Here is a 16483-nt window from a genome sequence, read left to right as displayed (position 1 = left end):
TATATATCACTGCTATTGTTGTTATCTGTGTTCTGCACAACAATTGTGAAGGGCAGTTATCTTTAATCCCATTGTTGAGAAAACATAAGTGCAGTGTGATGTGCGACTTGCAAGGTCACAAAACTGATAAATGGCAGAGCTGGAGTCAAATGCAGGTTCAACTCAAGATTAGAAGCTTAGGCTGGGACTTGGTGCGTCTGTTAGGAGGCTCACTTGTTCCTAAGAGTAATTTGAAAGTACAACTTGCCACACAACTGTGAGAGCTGTCAGTACCTGGTGTCCCTCACTGTAGACGGCTGGCTGCCCTGTATGTGGTGGAGTGTGAATCCACTGGAGGCTCTGCTATCCGAGAAAAGTAAGGAAGCCTTGTGGAGAGTTTTCACAGAGGTGGTGCTGTGTAGTGGAATCAGAGATGCTAATTTTGGCTTTAAAGGAAAGATCTGTGAACCTGGAGCCAGGAGTTTTCAGTCCCAGATGTACCAGTGTTTGACTTTTCACAAGATGCTCAACTTCTCCAAACCTCGGTTTTCCTTTCTGTAAATTGATTATTCATTCATTCATCAGATAATTTTTTGAGTCTCAACCTTGAACTAGCCAGTGTTGAGTGGTTGTTCTCTACCCTTTAGGAACTCAATCCAATGGCAGATGAATACAAAAAGGTAATAATAATTCAGTATAACAAGAATAAGAGAGACCTAAAGCAACTTCTATAAGTGCCTGGTGGTATCAAGGAAGGCTTCACAGAAGAGGTGATGTTTGAATCAGATCTTGAAGACATTCAAATTGACCAGATAGAGAACGTAGTTCAACTGGTGTGTGTGTTTCTGTTACGTACCAGTTACTGTGCTAGGCTTGGGTATACAACTATGAATAAGACAAATACCCTATCCTCAAGATGCTGAGTCTGATTAGGGAGGGAAGTCACCACAACAACAGAACATTAAAAGCTGCAATGAGCGCACACAGGAGGGCCTCCAACTCAGCCTGGGGCACGGGAACGATTTCAAGCGGAGACAACAGGTTGTGTCCCAGTGATAGATCACGAGATGGCACCACATGCCCCAGTGTAGTGTCTGTGTGTGAAAATGTGGACGGTAAGGCTGGAGAACAATGCGAGGGGGGTGGTAAAAGGCCACTCATGCCTAACTAAAAGTTTGGATTTTAACCTGAGGCAATGGAGAACTTTAATCAGGGGAATGGACCAAATGGGAACTGTTTTGAAGGGAGGAGGAGGGATTTCTTCTGAAACTGGAAATGATCGTCCAGGGGAGAGAGTACAGGTAGTTGGACATTTATACAGGAATCTCCTGCAAGGGGGGCAGCAGGTGGGCTGGCAGAGTGAGAAGAGCTGATTTAGGAAATGGCTCTGAATTAGAAGAGATGATGTATGGATTGATGAGCTTTAGGAGTCTAAGAAGGGCTCAAGAGTAACTTAGAGGTTTCCATCTTGAAAGACTGGGCAGAGTAAAAAGGGGACTGAGTTGTCCAAAGAAGATCAACACAGCAGTTGGGAGAGAAGGTCCAATGGAAGATCATAAATTCACATCTGGACACATTCAGTGAGACGTCTGGACACATTCAGGGGGAGGCGTCCACTTGGTCAGGTGGGGCTTCACGACCAGACCTCAGGAGAAATGTAGGAGCTGGAGGGTTGGATCGTAAAGATGTGGGTGCAACTTTAGTGATGGGAATGATGAAAAAGGAGGACCAAGGACAAATCCTCAGAGAAGGGAACATTTGGGGATTACACTGAAGTGGATTAGTGGTTGACAAGATTGAGAAGGAAAACCAGAGAGCTATGAGAAAGATCAGGAATGAGGAAGATGCTGGAGGTTGCGAGAGGATGGGCGGAGGGCAAGGCAGCCTGTGCTGCAGAGTAGGGTGAAGATGGAAAATGAATCATTAGGTTGGCAATTAGGGGACCACTGGTGGACTCAGGAAGGACTAGGATCTCCCCTATAAACTTTATGAGGCTGCTGTGTGGGGCTGATGAGACAATGGATGGAAAAGAAATAGATTGGGAAATGCTAGACAAATGTCAAATGTACGTTGCATCTCTTCTTCCTCTTCGCCACCTCTTCTCCACCCATCACACACTCCCAAACACTATTTTCAGCTGCCAACCTCTTCTCAGAAACGAAGCCACCTGTATTGTTTATCTACCCCTCTCCTATGCTTCTGCTTGTCTTCATTTTTCTGATCATGCTGTTCCCTCTGCCAAGAAAGTCTTGCCAACTCCATCTTGTGCCTTATTAGCTTCTCTGTATCCTTTGGGACTCATTTTGAACACCTCCTCCAGGAAGCCTTCCCTGATTCTCAGTCCCCAGGCCCCTTCCATCACATGCCCAAGGCTAGGTAAATTGCTCCTCCTCTGGTCTTCCATAACACCCTGTGCATCTCTGTATCACCATACGTCCACGTTTACCATCCATTATCTGTTTACAACATGTTCATTTCATGTCCATTATCTGTGCTCTGTTTATGAGCAGAAGCCATGTCTTATTTCTCTTAGAATTCCCACATTCTAGCTCAATGCCTGACACTTAATAGACCCTCGATAAATAGTTGTTGAATATGAATGAACAAATAAGATGCAGACACCCAGGTGTTGTTTTCCTTTTCTGGAAATCAGAGCACTCAACCTCTGAATAATAGCCTTCGACCACTCACCTAAAAAGCAAAGCAGTTGGTGGGGAGTTGTGACCAGACCAGCTGACAGCACTAATTAAAACATCCAGCCCACGTGTATGCAAATCCAGAAACAGCGTGTCCGGGAAGATAACTCCTGATCCCAACTCATCCCCAGAGCTTTTCCTGAGCCCAGCTGTTTAGAAGCAATCTGCAGCACGGCCACTTGATAAAATTATTTTTGTTTAGTAAGTGTGGGTGGGCGTGCGGGTGTGGGAAACCAGGACATTTGGGGCAGGAGCTGATGGAAGTCAAATTGCGGAAGCTTCAGGAATGAAAGCACAGTGAAAAAAATCCCTAGGGACCTCATCAAAAAGTTTGGGGTTAGACAGCATGAACAAGGGAAGAAATATCTGATTGTTACACTTCCTTGAGACTACCTGACTTTAATGTTCAATGCAGCACCGAGCCACAAACACAAATTCATAGGCACAAACCTCAGACAAATGATCTCAGCAGCCCCTGGGTTGCTAGAGCAGGTGCTTAACTTCTTCCGGTCACCAGGCACAACACAGAGCAAGACTGTAAGTTCATTTGGCACAAAGAGTTGTCTTCTAAGAATCTAAAGTGCTGTTCAGAAGAAACACAGTGATGGAGAGGGAGATTTGGGTTCTTGTCCCATCTCTGTTACAAACTGGCTGTGTGATCCTGTGCAAATTGCTTGGCTTCTCTGAGCCTTTGTCACTTCATCTTTAAAATTAGGAATTTTGGACTGACAGATCTCTATAGTTCCTTCTTACACTGTGACTGTAAAATGCTACTCTCCCAATACTGTAGAAGAGGCTACCCACTGAATCCAAGTTCATCCAGAGAGGGAGAATCACACCCTGGCATTGCTACAGGGGCACGATCTCCCAGGCTACCGGTTTGGACTACTCTCTTCTCTGTAGACTCAGCCCCGGTTTTGTCATGTCCATATATCCCCATTGTGTTGTTCTTATAGCTAAGTCTTTGTTATCTTCTTTCTCCCAGCCTTTGAAGAATTCCCCTTTTCTTGGTCTGACCTTTGGCAATGCTGCTGGGCAGCTGTAAGCATCTAGTCAGGTGATTGCCTAGTCTTGTCATGGAATACATAAGAGAAAAGGAAAAGAAAAATGGAAATTTGGTGCATTTATGCCAGTGCACCCTCATGGAGCTCACACAGCTCTCTGCAGCTGCACACGAACTGGGCCAGGATTATCATCCACAGTGCCTCCTGGAAGTGCCTACAATGATAGACGATCACAGTGTCAGACCTGGAGGAATTCACCTTTCCATGCACCGGCTGTGTCCTGCTCTCTTCAGTCTGACTCAGCCAATGGGGATGCCATGCTCTGCTCTGTGTGCTGTCGGCCGAGGTGGCACTCCATTCTTTTTAGCTACAAAGTGGGTGGCCGGAGTTTTCAAGAAGCTGGAAAGAATTGAAATCTCTCCTGCTCACAAGGGACAATGCACTGAATTGGTAACTCGCTAAGCTTCTTTCCAGATTCTCAATTGCTATCACTCTAACAGTTCAGCCTTCATTATCTGTGTTGAAGGGACTCAGCAGGGGATGAGTAAATAATGGGAATCCGGAGCTTTATTCAATAGCCTCAATTTATTTAACAAATATTTATTAAATGCCTACTATGTGCCAGCTCTTCTGCTAGATGCCAGGAATACAAAAATGAATAAGCCATAGACTCTGGCACTCAAGATTCTGAATCGAGTAAGAGAGCAAGTCAAATAAAAACAGAATTTGTGATCAGAGATATGGAGTAGCACGTGGCTGTTGGAGGAAAGGAAGATGATGCCCAGCTGTTCTTGGGGAAAGAAGGCAAGTTTCTTATCAGAGGAATTTTTAAGAACTGGCGAGTGGCAAAGGTTGCTGGAGGGAGGAGAAGCTTGCCCAACAGAGCTCGCACAGATGTGAAGGACAGCATAGGTATAGGCGAGAAGCTCCTCGCGGCTGCAGCGTGGGGCGTGAGGGGTGCCGAGGAGGGAGATGAGGCAGCTAAGATTTTCAGCAGCCCCACCTCCCCACAGTGGTTTACTCTGCGGTGATAATGGGAAGGGAAGGGATCGGGTTACAGAGATTGGATGTGCCAGCACTGTGTGAGGCGAAGCCCAGGGCTCAGATCCTTCCCCACCATTCAAGTCAGGCACCTGAGGACAAATTGCTGAACCAGACCAAGCTCTTAAAAATCATAGTATAAGGGGCTTCCTCGAAGGGCTGGTAAAAATGTTAAACAGAGAAACACGAGAGACTTCTGTTTCTGTCGATGTGGACTGGTGAAATAGGGCCTGGTAAATGTGTGGGTTCTGACCAACCAACTCCTTTCCTTGGAGGCCCATTTGGTGAGAGCTGAGCAGAGACAGAGGCTGAGGAGAGAGAAGAGTGTTCTTTCCTTAATACTCAAAAATCGTGTGTCTGTAAAATAATGTTGCTGTGGGTAGAGTATGAGAGAGACTGTAGAAGACTGCACTGGAGTAACACGCGAGGTTCTGAGGTTCAGACGCCCCCTCCCCAGGTGGCTGTGATGCCGGTGAGGGGAAGAACAGCCCAGGGAAGGGAGCAGGGCAGCTAACGCACTTGTTGAGTATTGTTTCAGACATTATATCTGTTACTTTCAAGTCTCTTAACAAAACCACCATAGAAAATGATAATAATACTATCCTCTGCCATTTGCTGAGCTTCAACAAGACCCAAGATGCTGTATTAAATTATATTTTACCCTGTGACCTATTTAATCCTCACAAAAGCCATATGAGGTGGATATTATTGACCCCCGTTTTATAGAAGAGCAAATTGGGCTGCAAAGTGATTTGTCTATGTCTTAGGGTCGCTCAGCTCATAAGTTAACAAGTAAGGCTTCAGGCTGCACAGGCTTGTGCCTCTGGGAGGAGAAACCCAAGAGGGAAAAACATAGGGTGGGGGGTGGGGGATTGGAGGAACGTGGTCAAAAGGTGTAAACTTCCAGTGATCAGGTAAATAAGTCCTCAGGATGTAATGTACACCACGATGACTGTAGCGACCACTGTTGTGTGATATACAGGCAAGTTGTGAAGAGAGTAGATACTAAGAGACCAATCACAAGGAAAAAACATATTTTTCTTTTTGCTTTTCCTTTTTTTTGTCTCTATGTGAGATGATGGCTGCTGACTAAACTTTTTGTGGTAATCATTTCGCAACACATGTGAGTCAAACCATTATGCTGTACACCTTAAACTTATACAGTGATGTATGTCAATTATATCTCAATAAAACTGGGGCGAAAAAAAGAGTGAAGGACTTACTCCCAAAACGTGCCACAGGCCTCAGGCTTACCTCTTCAAGGGGAGAGTCTGGTCTCGTGAATTCTTCCCTGCTTCCAGGGGGGAAGGGGAAAATGGTCCATAATCAGGACCGGGACTAGCAGAACAGCCCTGCTGAGGGGAGATAACTCTATAAACAGCCACAGGGCGAAGAAACTCAGCAAAAATATAATGAAGCCTCTTTGCTGAGGCTACGAGGGGAAGCCCTGCTCTGCTAACCTCTCTGATGAGTGCTTGCTGATAACTATGTATTACCGATCAGAATCACAGGCAGTAATTACCAGGCAAGAATTTAGTCTGAAAGGTGAGATTGGAGCTGACACGCTTGGTTCCCTCTCCCAGGCTGGATATCCGTGGACAGAGGGTGGTGGATCGCTTTAGACCTAGAGGATGGGATGCATTTTGGAATTCTAGGTGCCCTGTGCCCCTGACTGTAGAGAAATCTCAAACACCGCCATCCCGTACTAAAACTGACATATTCAAAAATGCTTTTACAAAATGGCCAAAGGAAGATATTAGAAAAATTCAGTCTAATTTCTCTGCTGCCTCGTTAGCACAGGGCCGTTTCAAGGGCCCCCGTCCCAGAGCTTCCACTCACACTGTTGCAGGCCCATGAGAAGCTGCTGACCCCACCTTGGATACCCGACAGGTAATTTTCATTTTGACTTTTGTTTTCATTTCTTGATTTGGCTCTTATTGCCTGAACCTCACTGTGTTTTGTTTCATGGCTACTGTTATTTTGGGTTTATGAAGTCATCTTTCTTAAGTGAGGAAGTGTGGTCAGACAGTGAGAGCCCACATTCAGGAGCTCCGGAACGTCTCCTAGCGAATGAGACCCGCAAAGCTACGTCCAATCTCCCCACTCTGCTTTGCAGGAGGCAATTGAACTGATTTCCTGTGGAGAATATGACAGAGCAGGGTGAGGCCTTCATGCTGAGCTGTGGGGCCACTTAGCAGAGTTTCTGAAAAGGCATATCTGGACCCCTGAAGCCTCCTGCCCAGGTAGCAGCAAGGCACTCTGGGGGCACGAGGCACAAGCCTGGGGTGGAGACACTCCGGTTCTGAACATCTCTGCTGCAGCCGCACAGCCAGAGTGGGCCTGCAAACCTCTTGAGCCTCCTGCCTGGGCTGGGACTGGTCTTTCCCGGAGTGGACCGGGTGTTACCTAGACCCTAAAGACAGCGCTCAGCTCCAGTCCCACCAATTGCACGTCCATTCTGACCTCAGGCCCCAGCTCATTTCCCTCTTCTCCTTCCTGTTCCAGCTATAATTGGGAAAATGCTTTTCTGTCTTAAAAATGCATGGGCACAGAAGATGAATGGGGACCGAGAGCTAAATCCACTATTACTATTCTCCTCAACCCTGTTGTTTATTTTCCACGGAAACTAAATAATGGATCTAAACTGTTTGCTATTACTTTAAGGAGCTGCTGATGCATCATAGAAATCTTTGAAAACATTCTCTTTAGATTCATGATTCTACTTCAAATATAGCCATTTTCTCCCCTCCTCCTCCTCGCTTATTTTTCTTCAGAGTCTTTGCAAAGGAAGAGAGCCGTGCTTGCCCAGGAGTTTCAGTCGCAGTTTTTCTCCGTCCCCAAGCTGGAGTCACCAGGTTTGCGCCTTGGCCTTGTCAATGTCAGGGTGTGAACTCACAGCCACCAGTCTCCTTCCTAATTCTGGGCACTTGGGTGCTCTGCTGGCACCCATTTCCTCCCTTAATGTCCCCTCTTGACTCACGAGCACCTAGAAGAGAGGAGACTTAGCCAAAGTCATATAGGAATCCAATGACAGAGTTAAAATTCTTATCACTTCATTTGATTCTTATGATTCTTACTGCTTTGGGTTTAACTATTAGACCATGAAAGCAAGGATTGATACTCCAAAGGAAAAAAATATTCAGTTCATTAATTATTACATGATTACATGTACCTGATTGTTTAATCACATAATTTGGTGTTGGTAGGAACTTATTGATTATTTATTCCAACCCTATCTTACTACTGATGAAGAAACAAAGATCAGAAAAGGGTTCAAGTACCTGCCTAGCTCAACGACATCTGAGTAGATGGTGACAAGACCAAGCCTGGAACTCATCCATCCCAGTCTAGTGCTCTTGCCTCGCCTCTCCCTGGACTCGTGATTTCCACAGGAAACAGGGATCCAATGGGCATATTTGGTTGTTTGGGTTGTACATCTGTTAGGCAATTGCTATGCAAAGAACAGTCTCTTGAATTCTGCTACACTAGGTTCTAATGACTATAGCATGTTTAGAAGATGTGGTTGGGGGCCAGCCCCGTGGCTTAGCAGTTCAGTGCGCGCACTCCGCTACTGGTGGCCTGGGTTTGGATCCTGGGCGCGCACCGACGCACTGCTTCTCCAGCCATTCTGGGGCCGCGTCCTACATACAGCAACTAGAAGGATATGCAACTATGGCATACAACTGGGGCTTTGGGGGAAAAAAAAAAGGAGGAGGATTGGCAATAGATGTTAGCTCAGAGCCAGTCTTCCTCAGCAAAAAGAGGAGGATTAGCATGGATGTTAGCTCAGGGCTTATCGTCCTCACAAAAAAAAAAAAGAAAAAAAAAGATGTGGTCCCTGTCTCCTGGAGCTCAGAAAGTGAGAGGCCACTGGGGCTCACCCTTGCTTCTGCTCTGCACAATAAAGCAGTGATTCTTAGCCAGGAGCTCAAATTCTAGCCACTAGAGGACACGTTTTAAAAATGCACCCCCAAATACTGAATAAGAATTTCTGTGGGGAAGTCTGAGCCATGTGCATTTTGCACAACCTCCACAGGGCATTTGAAGAAGCCCATTGTTGAGAATCACAGCTCTCGGGCCAGCCTGCTGGTGTAGGGGTTAAGTTTGCGCACTCTGCTTTGGTGGCCCAGGGTTCACAGGTTTGGATCCTGGGTGCAGACCTATGCACCACTCACCAAGTCATGCTGTGGTGGCATTCCACATACAAAATAGTGGAACATGGGTACAGATGTTAGCTCAGGGCTAATCTTCCTCAGCAAAAAAAAAAAAAAAAGAAAGAAAGAAAAGAAAAGAATCACAGCACTAAAGCATCTTCATGATCTATGAGGATGGTCATAGAAAGGAATGGTTCTGGCTGGAGGGAGGGAGGTGGATAGAGTGAGTTTCTGTTGGTAGTCTGGAGGAAATCTCCAGGAGAGAAGAAGGACCTGTCCTACTCTCTTTCCTAATCCAACCTGGGAAATATCCTGGATGACATCTGTGTGTAGGGATGTGGAACGACCAAGTCCATATGAAAAATCATCCATTCCAGCCAGTCCCATCTCTTGGCCCTCAGGGCTTCCAGGAGAAATAATAGGTGAAGACCAGTCACAAGATACTTGGGGCTCTCCCAAACCCTGAGGTGTGATGCTGTGATTGATGTCAAAAGGAAAAACCTAAAGCATCTTGCTTTATTCTCTATTTTTTGCTCCAGGTAAATATTGGAAGATAAATCTGAGTTGGGAGGGAGTCCTTGGCCTGCAGGGATGGTCAGCATGAGTCAAAGGCTATTTTCAGTTTCTAACCTCTGGGTTAAAAGGCTTTCCCACAGAGAAAGAGGAAATTTCACCTAATTTGCTCCTGATTTGGTCCACAGGTCAGCAGTCTGCTGTTATGACACTCCAGTCCAGCTTCTGAATAACTAGGATGGGGCAAGCTCCTCTCCTGAAAGCCTAATCATACGATGTGGTTAGGCTCTGACTCACAGGAATGCAGGGGAGAGGACACCAAAGGGGACCGAGCAGACACTTGGCTCAGGGGCTACTGCGGTGTGCGTCCTCGGCCAGGCAGCCTTGCCAGCCATCCTGGCAGTCTCTGGCTTGGCGCCGGCAGCAGGAGTAAGAGGGAGGAGGGAAGGAGAGGGGCACCACAGCAGGAGGAAGCTGTGGAGGCATCTGGAAAGAGAGATTGTTTCCAGCTGTGAATCAGCAGTACTTGCTTGGTCTCAGTGAGGGAGGCCTCTAGCTCTACTAGAAATAGAAAGCAGTCAGGTTCCGGACCAGGTTCTGGGTCAGTCCAGGTACCTTTGGAGGGGTCTGGAAATAACAATCACAAAATAACCATGGCCGCAGTCTCAGGGCCAGGCATTTGCCTATGGAATAAAAATTGGTGAGTTATGGGCCATATTTGACACCAGATACACATTGATCAGCTTGTTTATATTGAATTTAAACTGCCTTATGTGGGGCATGCACTTTCCAGTTTGCCCCAGTTCCTGGTTTCTCTATCATATTACACCTGGCTGACTTTAACTTCTACATTGTTGCCTGGGCCCTATTGCCGTTTGAGTTTCCTGACTCTTTTACTCCATTTGTGGATTCCCACGACGAGTGTACAGGAAGGCCCTGTTATTATCCCCGTTTACAGGTGAGGAAGCTGAGGCCAGGAGAGAACACTGATTTGGCTGAGGTCTCTTGGCGAGTACACAGCAGAGGCAGGCCTCGCGCTCCTGATCCGCAGATGGAACGGCATTTACTCTCTCAGCCCGCACGTAACATGGTCTCTGGGAATCCATTGTCCACTGCCCCCCAGCGTCCCACTCCCTCCCTCCCCTGACCCTCTTCTACACAAACACACACACACACCAGCAGCCTTGGTATCGTTGGACCTGGAGATACCTTAGTGTGTTTCTCTTTCTCCTCCTTTGGCCTCAAGACGACTCAGAAACAAAGGGGGAAGATTAGCATCTCCCTGATGATTGGTGATGTTGTGCATCTTTTTGTATACCTGTTGGCCAACTGTATGTCATCTTTGGAGAAATCTCTATTTAATTCCTCTGCCCATTTTTAAACTGGGTTAGTTATTTTTTGCTATTGAGTTGTAGGAATTCCTTTAGATGGAAGAAAAGTAGAATGGTGGTTGTGGGGAGTTGGGGAGGGGGAAATGAAGGACCGTGTTCACTGGGTATAAAGTTCAGTTACGTAAGATAAATAAGATCTAGAGACCTGCTGTACAACATTGTGCCTATAGTTAACAATACTGAATAGTGCACTTAAAAATTTGTTAAGAGGGAGATCTCAAGTTAAGTGTTCTTATAATAAAAAAAAAGCAGAAGAAGAAGAAACTTAGGAGGAAGGAGATGGGCACAGTAGGAAGATGACGGAATTAACACTGCATTTGTTTTCCATGATCTGCAGACAGGGAAGCAAACACCTAAAATTGTTTGAATTGGAATCTATACACCCTTTACCCTTCCCAGTCTTGTTACCAACGTTTGACCCAGCCCCAGCATTGAAAATCTGTCCTGAAAGAAATCAGGGTTGCAAGTGCAGGAAGTTAAACAGTGGCTGGATTTGCATTTAACGCTAGGCCATCTCAGTGTGAGGATGCACAAATTCTGGAGATGTTGTTTATGGTTTAAAAATCCTCCTCAGTTTCAAAATTCACGTGCATCTTCTCTTGGGAGTCCACCTCTGTGACAACCAGCGTAAGTCATCTGACGGCAAGTAACATGCAGTCCTCGCTGATGGAAATTGCTGGGTTTGCCCTCTACTGAGCAAAAAGCTACTGGGCCCAAATTGCTTTCTGCACAAGTATGAACAAGTGATCCTGTCATTCTGACCCTTGAAGCTAACGTAGCTCAAAGCTCTAACCTTCCTTATCACCCCTGCAAAGTGTTTTCTGTGATAAAAAACAAAGTGTGTTTACTTCCCTTTGAGAATCATTCTTTTCCCATATTGAAGGCCAGGGGTCATTTTTGGGGATGGCAGTGAAGCATGGGAAGGTTTAATGGCCACTGGGATGAGATCTGCCAAGGGACTTGAAAAGGTTTCAGGTGCAACTGGATCAGATCCAAAGGAGGGTATTGCCCTCTCTTGTTGCCCCTATGCATGAATTCATTTTGAGGGGCTTATGCACAGTGACATTAGCTAGAAGCATCTTTTCACAGCAAAGTCCCAGGCTCAGGACAGATTTGCTGTTCATCTCACTGACAAATGACACATCCAAACAACCTCTGAGTTTCCCGGTCCTGATGTCCTCTGATGCTGGACCAGTCTTTCCCACCTTCTTGATTTGGTGATTCCTACACCTGAGAGTGAAAGCGGCCATGTGTGCCTTGAAAGCCTGAGGTGGCAATACTGATGGCTTACTAGGTGTTTCAGCATCTTCCTGCCTGATCCAGGCCTGGCTGATGACTCCTTCTGGAAATTAACTGTGCCCAGAAGAGGGCCTAAATCAGGGTGTCGACTAAGAGTCGAGAAGGGAGGGGCAGGAGCAAATAGTATTGGAAAGAGCGATTGAAAGATGGTCACGTGAAAGGATTGAATTTTATTGACAGGATGTGAAAGTAAAGACCAGGAACCAGAAACAGGTTGGTGCCAAGGAGTTGACTTAAGGATGGGGTGGGTTTGGAAGGTAAGCCAGGGTCAAGAATAAAAATGTGTATTCATTTGGGAATTGGAACCAAATATAAGTTCTGATTAGACAGAGTGGTGATTGGGCAGGAGACAAAGGAAGAATGTGCTTTTTTGGAACCTAGATGGGAATCTGATGGGCAGCATGATTTAGCCGTAGCTGCCATTCATGTGACATGGCTCCTGTCTCTTCTCTCTCGGTGCCCCTTCCCCGCTACTCCAGCTATACGGAATGTCTTTCAGTCTCTCAAACATCCCCCACCCTCACCACCATCAGCTCTTCATATCCTCTGTTCTCTCTTCCTAGAACATTCTAACCCCAACCTCATTACTTGGCTAATGAATGTCTCTTCATTTCAAGCACTGGCCCAAATGTTACTTCTTCTAGGAAGCTTTCGCTGACCACCATTCGCTCCTCAGTTTTGGCTTGATGCTTCCTCCATGTGCCCTCATAGCTCCTGTACTTGACCTGTCCCAGCACTTGTCACACTTCTTTACAATTGCTTATTCATTGTTACTCTTCCCCAGCAGATGGTAAGGGCCAAGAAAGCAAGGGACCATGTCTATACTGATTCTGGCCCCTGCAAAACCTAGCAATGTGCTTACCATCAGCAAATTGCAAATAAATTTTTATTTGTTCTTATGAGGCACTTTCTTTCCCCTACCCTGAAGAGAGAGCTGAACATGGTTTCTGCCAAGCAAGATCAAGTTTAGCACTATAATGATCATTTTGTTGTCCAAAGAAGGTAGTTGTGTCTCCTCAACAGACCATAAGCCCCTTGAGGGTGGGAGCTGTGTGTTCCACTTCACCTTTCTCTCTCCATCCATAGGCTATTTAATGTCCAGCCTAGTGCCGGACCTACAGCAAATGCTCAATAAAAAACTGTTATTTGATTGCAGGGGTTAGCTATCAGAAAGAAGGTATTATCTCTGCTTTAAGAGATAAAACAATTTGCTTCAAACTTGTCTGAGTGTTTGGAATCAGACAAGAGTCCTTTTTAAAATGAGAAAATGGGACTTTAATAGGTCTTGCCCTCTCTCTTTCCCTACAGAAGATGAAGCAAGCATTTCATTCAGTTGGAGATGCCGTCCGCAGCCAATAACCCTTGGGATTTGAGAGGGATTATTTGGCCACTGGAGGGCTCTTACATTTTTCTTTGTAATGCAATTGAAACCTATTCAGAATGACTAAATAATTAATGCTACATTGTAAAAGTGTGCTCCCCAGTTCTTATCACAATTTTTTAAAATGCAAAATTTCAAGACCAGACTTAATTTACTGTGTTTTGCTTCTTCAACAAAAACATGAGATGAATAATTTCCCCACATCATGGCTTTACATTTCCCCATAAATAGGGCATCTGTTAACATGGATTATTATGTATGTGATGCTAACGTGATTAGGCTCAAACATTCATTCAAAAAGCTCATTTTTTTAAAGGAATGACTCATGAAAAAATGAGAATGAGAATCAAGGGAAAAAAATATTAAGGAAAAATTATAAAGGCAAGAAGTAAGGAGTAAGCTGGGCATTTTGAGTAAGCTGGGCATTTTGGAGTCAGAGGCTGAGTACTATTTGTTCAACAATATTTATCATGGACCCACTATGTGTCAAGCACTGTGCTAGCTACAGGGCGTACACAGAACAGCTGATAATAGTAACAATAGCAGCCTTGCCCACTAAGAGCCAGGACTTGGTCTTGTTCACCACTAATCCTAGAACTCTAGATCAGAGATTGACCTGCAGTAGGTATACAGTAGTACTGAATATACTGTAAAGGTAATGTTTACTGAACAGCTCATATATGTCTTGGATTGTTTTAAGAACTTCACGTGTGTTGTCGTTTTTAATCTTCATAATAATATTATAAGGTCGGTAATAGTACTACCCTTATTTTACAGGTGAGGAAACCGAAGCTAAGTGGGATTGATTAAATTGCCTGAGGTCACTAGAGATGGAATTAAAACTCAAATCTGTCTGACATCAAGTCAGATATAAAATATCAGATATATCATCTGATATAAAAAATGTGTTTCCAATCATGAAGCTATACTCTATAAAGATGATATTCCTGCAATCTGGGTGTTCACACCTAGTGCCAGAAATAAATGTGCAAGCAAGTAGCCAAAATGAAAGTAATATAATTGGAGAGAGACACTTCTGTTGTATCACTTGTCTGCCTAGAGAATTCCAGAAAAGCTTCTTGTAGGAGTTAAAATTTGATCAGATTCATGAAGAAGATGTGAAGTAGAGCCAGAGCTGATCCCCAAAAGATGTGTCATGTGGGTGAGATGTAGATCTTTGATGTTATGGGTCAATTGGGGTTATTTGTTAATAGTCAACAACCTATCTTATTCTGACTGATGCACTGTGATAATAAGGCTTCTTCCAAAGTGCAATAAAAAGTAATTATAGGGCCGGCCCCGTGGCTTAGCGGTTGAGTGCGCGCGCTCCGCTGCTGGTGGCCTGGGTTCGGATCCCGGGCGCGCACCGACACACCGCTTCTCCGGCCATGCTGGGGCCGCGTCCCACATGCGGCAACTGGAGGAATGTGCAGCTATGACATACAACTATCTACTGGGGCTGTGGGGGAAAAATAAATAAATAAAATTATTAAAAAAAAATAATTATAGATACTTTTAACTTTTTTGAAGTATAATATACATATTGAAAATTGCACGTATAGGAAAGTGTATGGTTCTTAAGGCTGCTATAACAAATTACCAAAACCTGAGCGGCTGAACACAACAGAAATTTATTCCTTCACAGTTCTGGAGGCCAGAAGTCTGAAATCAAGGCATTGGCATGGTTGGTAGATTTGGAGGCTCTGAGGGAGAATCCCTTCCATGCCTATCTCCTGGCTTCCGGCGTCTGTCAGCAATCCTCGGCATTGCTTGGTGTGTAGAGGTGATACTCCAACCGCTGTGTCCATCTTCACATGGCCTGCCCCTCTGTGTGTCTCAAATCTCCCTCTCCTTTCTCTTAAAAGGATACCAGCCATTGGATTTAGGGCCACCCTAATCCAGAATGCTCTCGTTTTGAGATCCATAACTAGATTATATCTCCAGAAACCCTGTTTCCAAATAAGCTCACATTCACAAGTACGGGGGGAAGGACTTGGACGTATCTTTTTGGGAGGCACAGTTTAACCCACTACAGCCCCCTCTTGGTCCCACCTTCCCCAAGAGCAGTGCTGCCCTGGCTTTAAACAGTTTGTTTTTCTACTTCACCTAAAAGCAACTGTAAAGTTTGTACTATTTGTGTTTGGCTTCTTTTTCTCAAATTATATTTGTGAGGTTCATTCATATCATTGTATATAGCTCAGAAAATTTCTTATCATTGATGTGTATTATTTCCTCTTGTGAATATAAGATAATTTATCCATTATACTATTATGGGCATTTAGGTAATTTTCACTTTGATGGTATTACAAATAATGCTGCTCTGAATATCTTTATACATTTTTTTAGGCTTTTGCATAGATTTATGTTGAGTATATATCCAGGAGAGAAATTGCTACGTCATGGGGTATACACATGATCAGCTTTTGTGGAACTTCCAGACAGTTTTCCAATGTGGCTATACAAAAACTGGTTTAAACAGAGGAGTAGCATGATCTGATTACACGTTTAAAAGATCACTGGCCAGAGGGACACAATGGCACAGAGGTTTAGCTTCAAGATAACATTCACAAAGGAAAGGAGAAGGAAGCAAATCTAAAAGCTGGGATCAGAGTATGGAGGGTTCTAACTCTTAGCTTAGCAGTTTGGGCTCCTTTTGTTAGGGGAAAATGCCATTTTTTAAAGTAAGAGAATGACATTATTCAATTTATTCCTCAGGAAGATGGATGGCAGCCAGTTAGCAGAAAATATTGAGGGAGATCCTGAGCATATGACCCCAGGGATGTGGTAAGAGGCATGCAAAGTGGGTAGATGGGAGAACTGTGAGTGGAGCCTACAGACCCTGGCAGTTCCCAGAATGTGGTGTGCAGGAGAAAGGGAGCAATCGGTGATGCCTTAACTTAACTTGCCGTTTTCATGCCAACACTGTGGATGGGGCGTGTTTGGGTTAGAAGGTATGTTGTCTTGGCCACATTTGTCCAAGGACTTCACTCCAGGGCAATGAAGAGCTCTGATCACCAACATGTGC

This window comes from Diceros bicornis, chromosome 7, assembly GCF_020826845.1.
Source record: "Diceros bicornis minor isolate mBicDic1 chromosome 7, mDicBic1.mat.cur, whole genome shotgun sequence".
Lineage (NCBI taxonomy): Eukaryota > Metazoa > Chordata > Mammalia > Perissodactyla > Rhinocerotidae > Diceros > Diceros bicornis.
The sequence above is the reverse complement of the archived record's forward strand: the minus strand, read 5'-3'. Positions refer to the sequence as shown.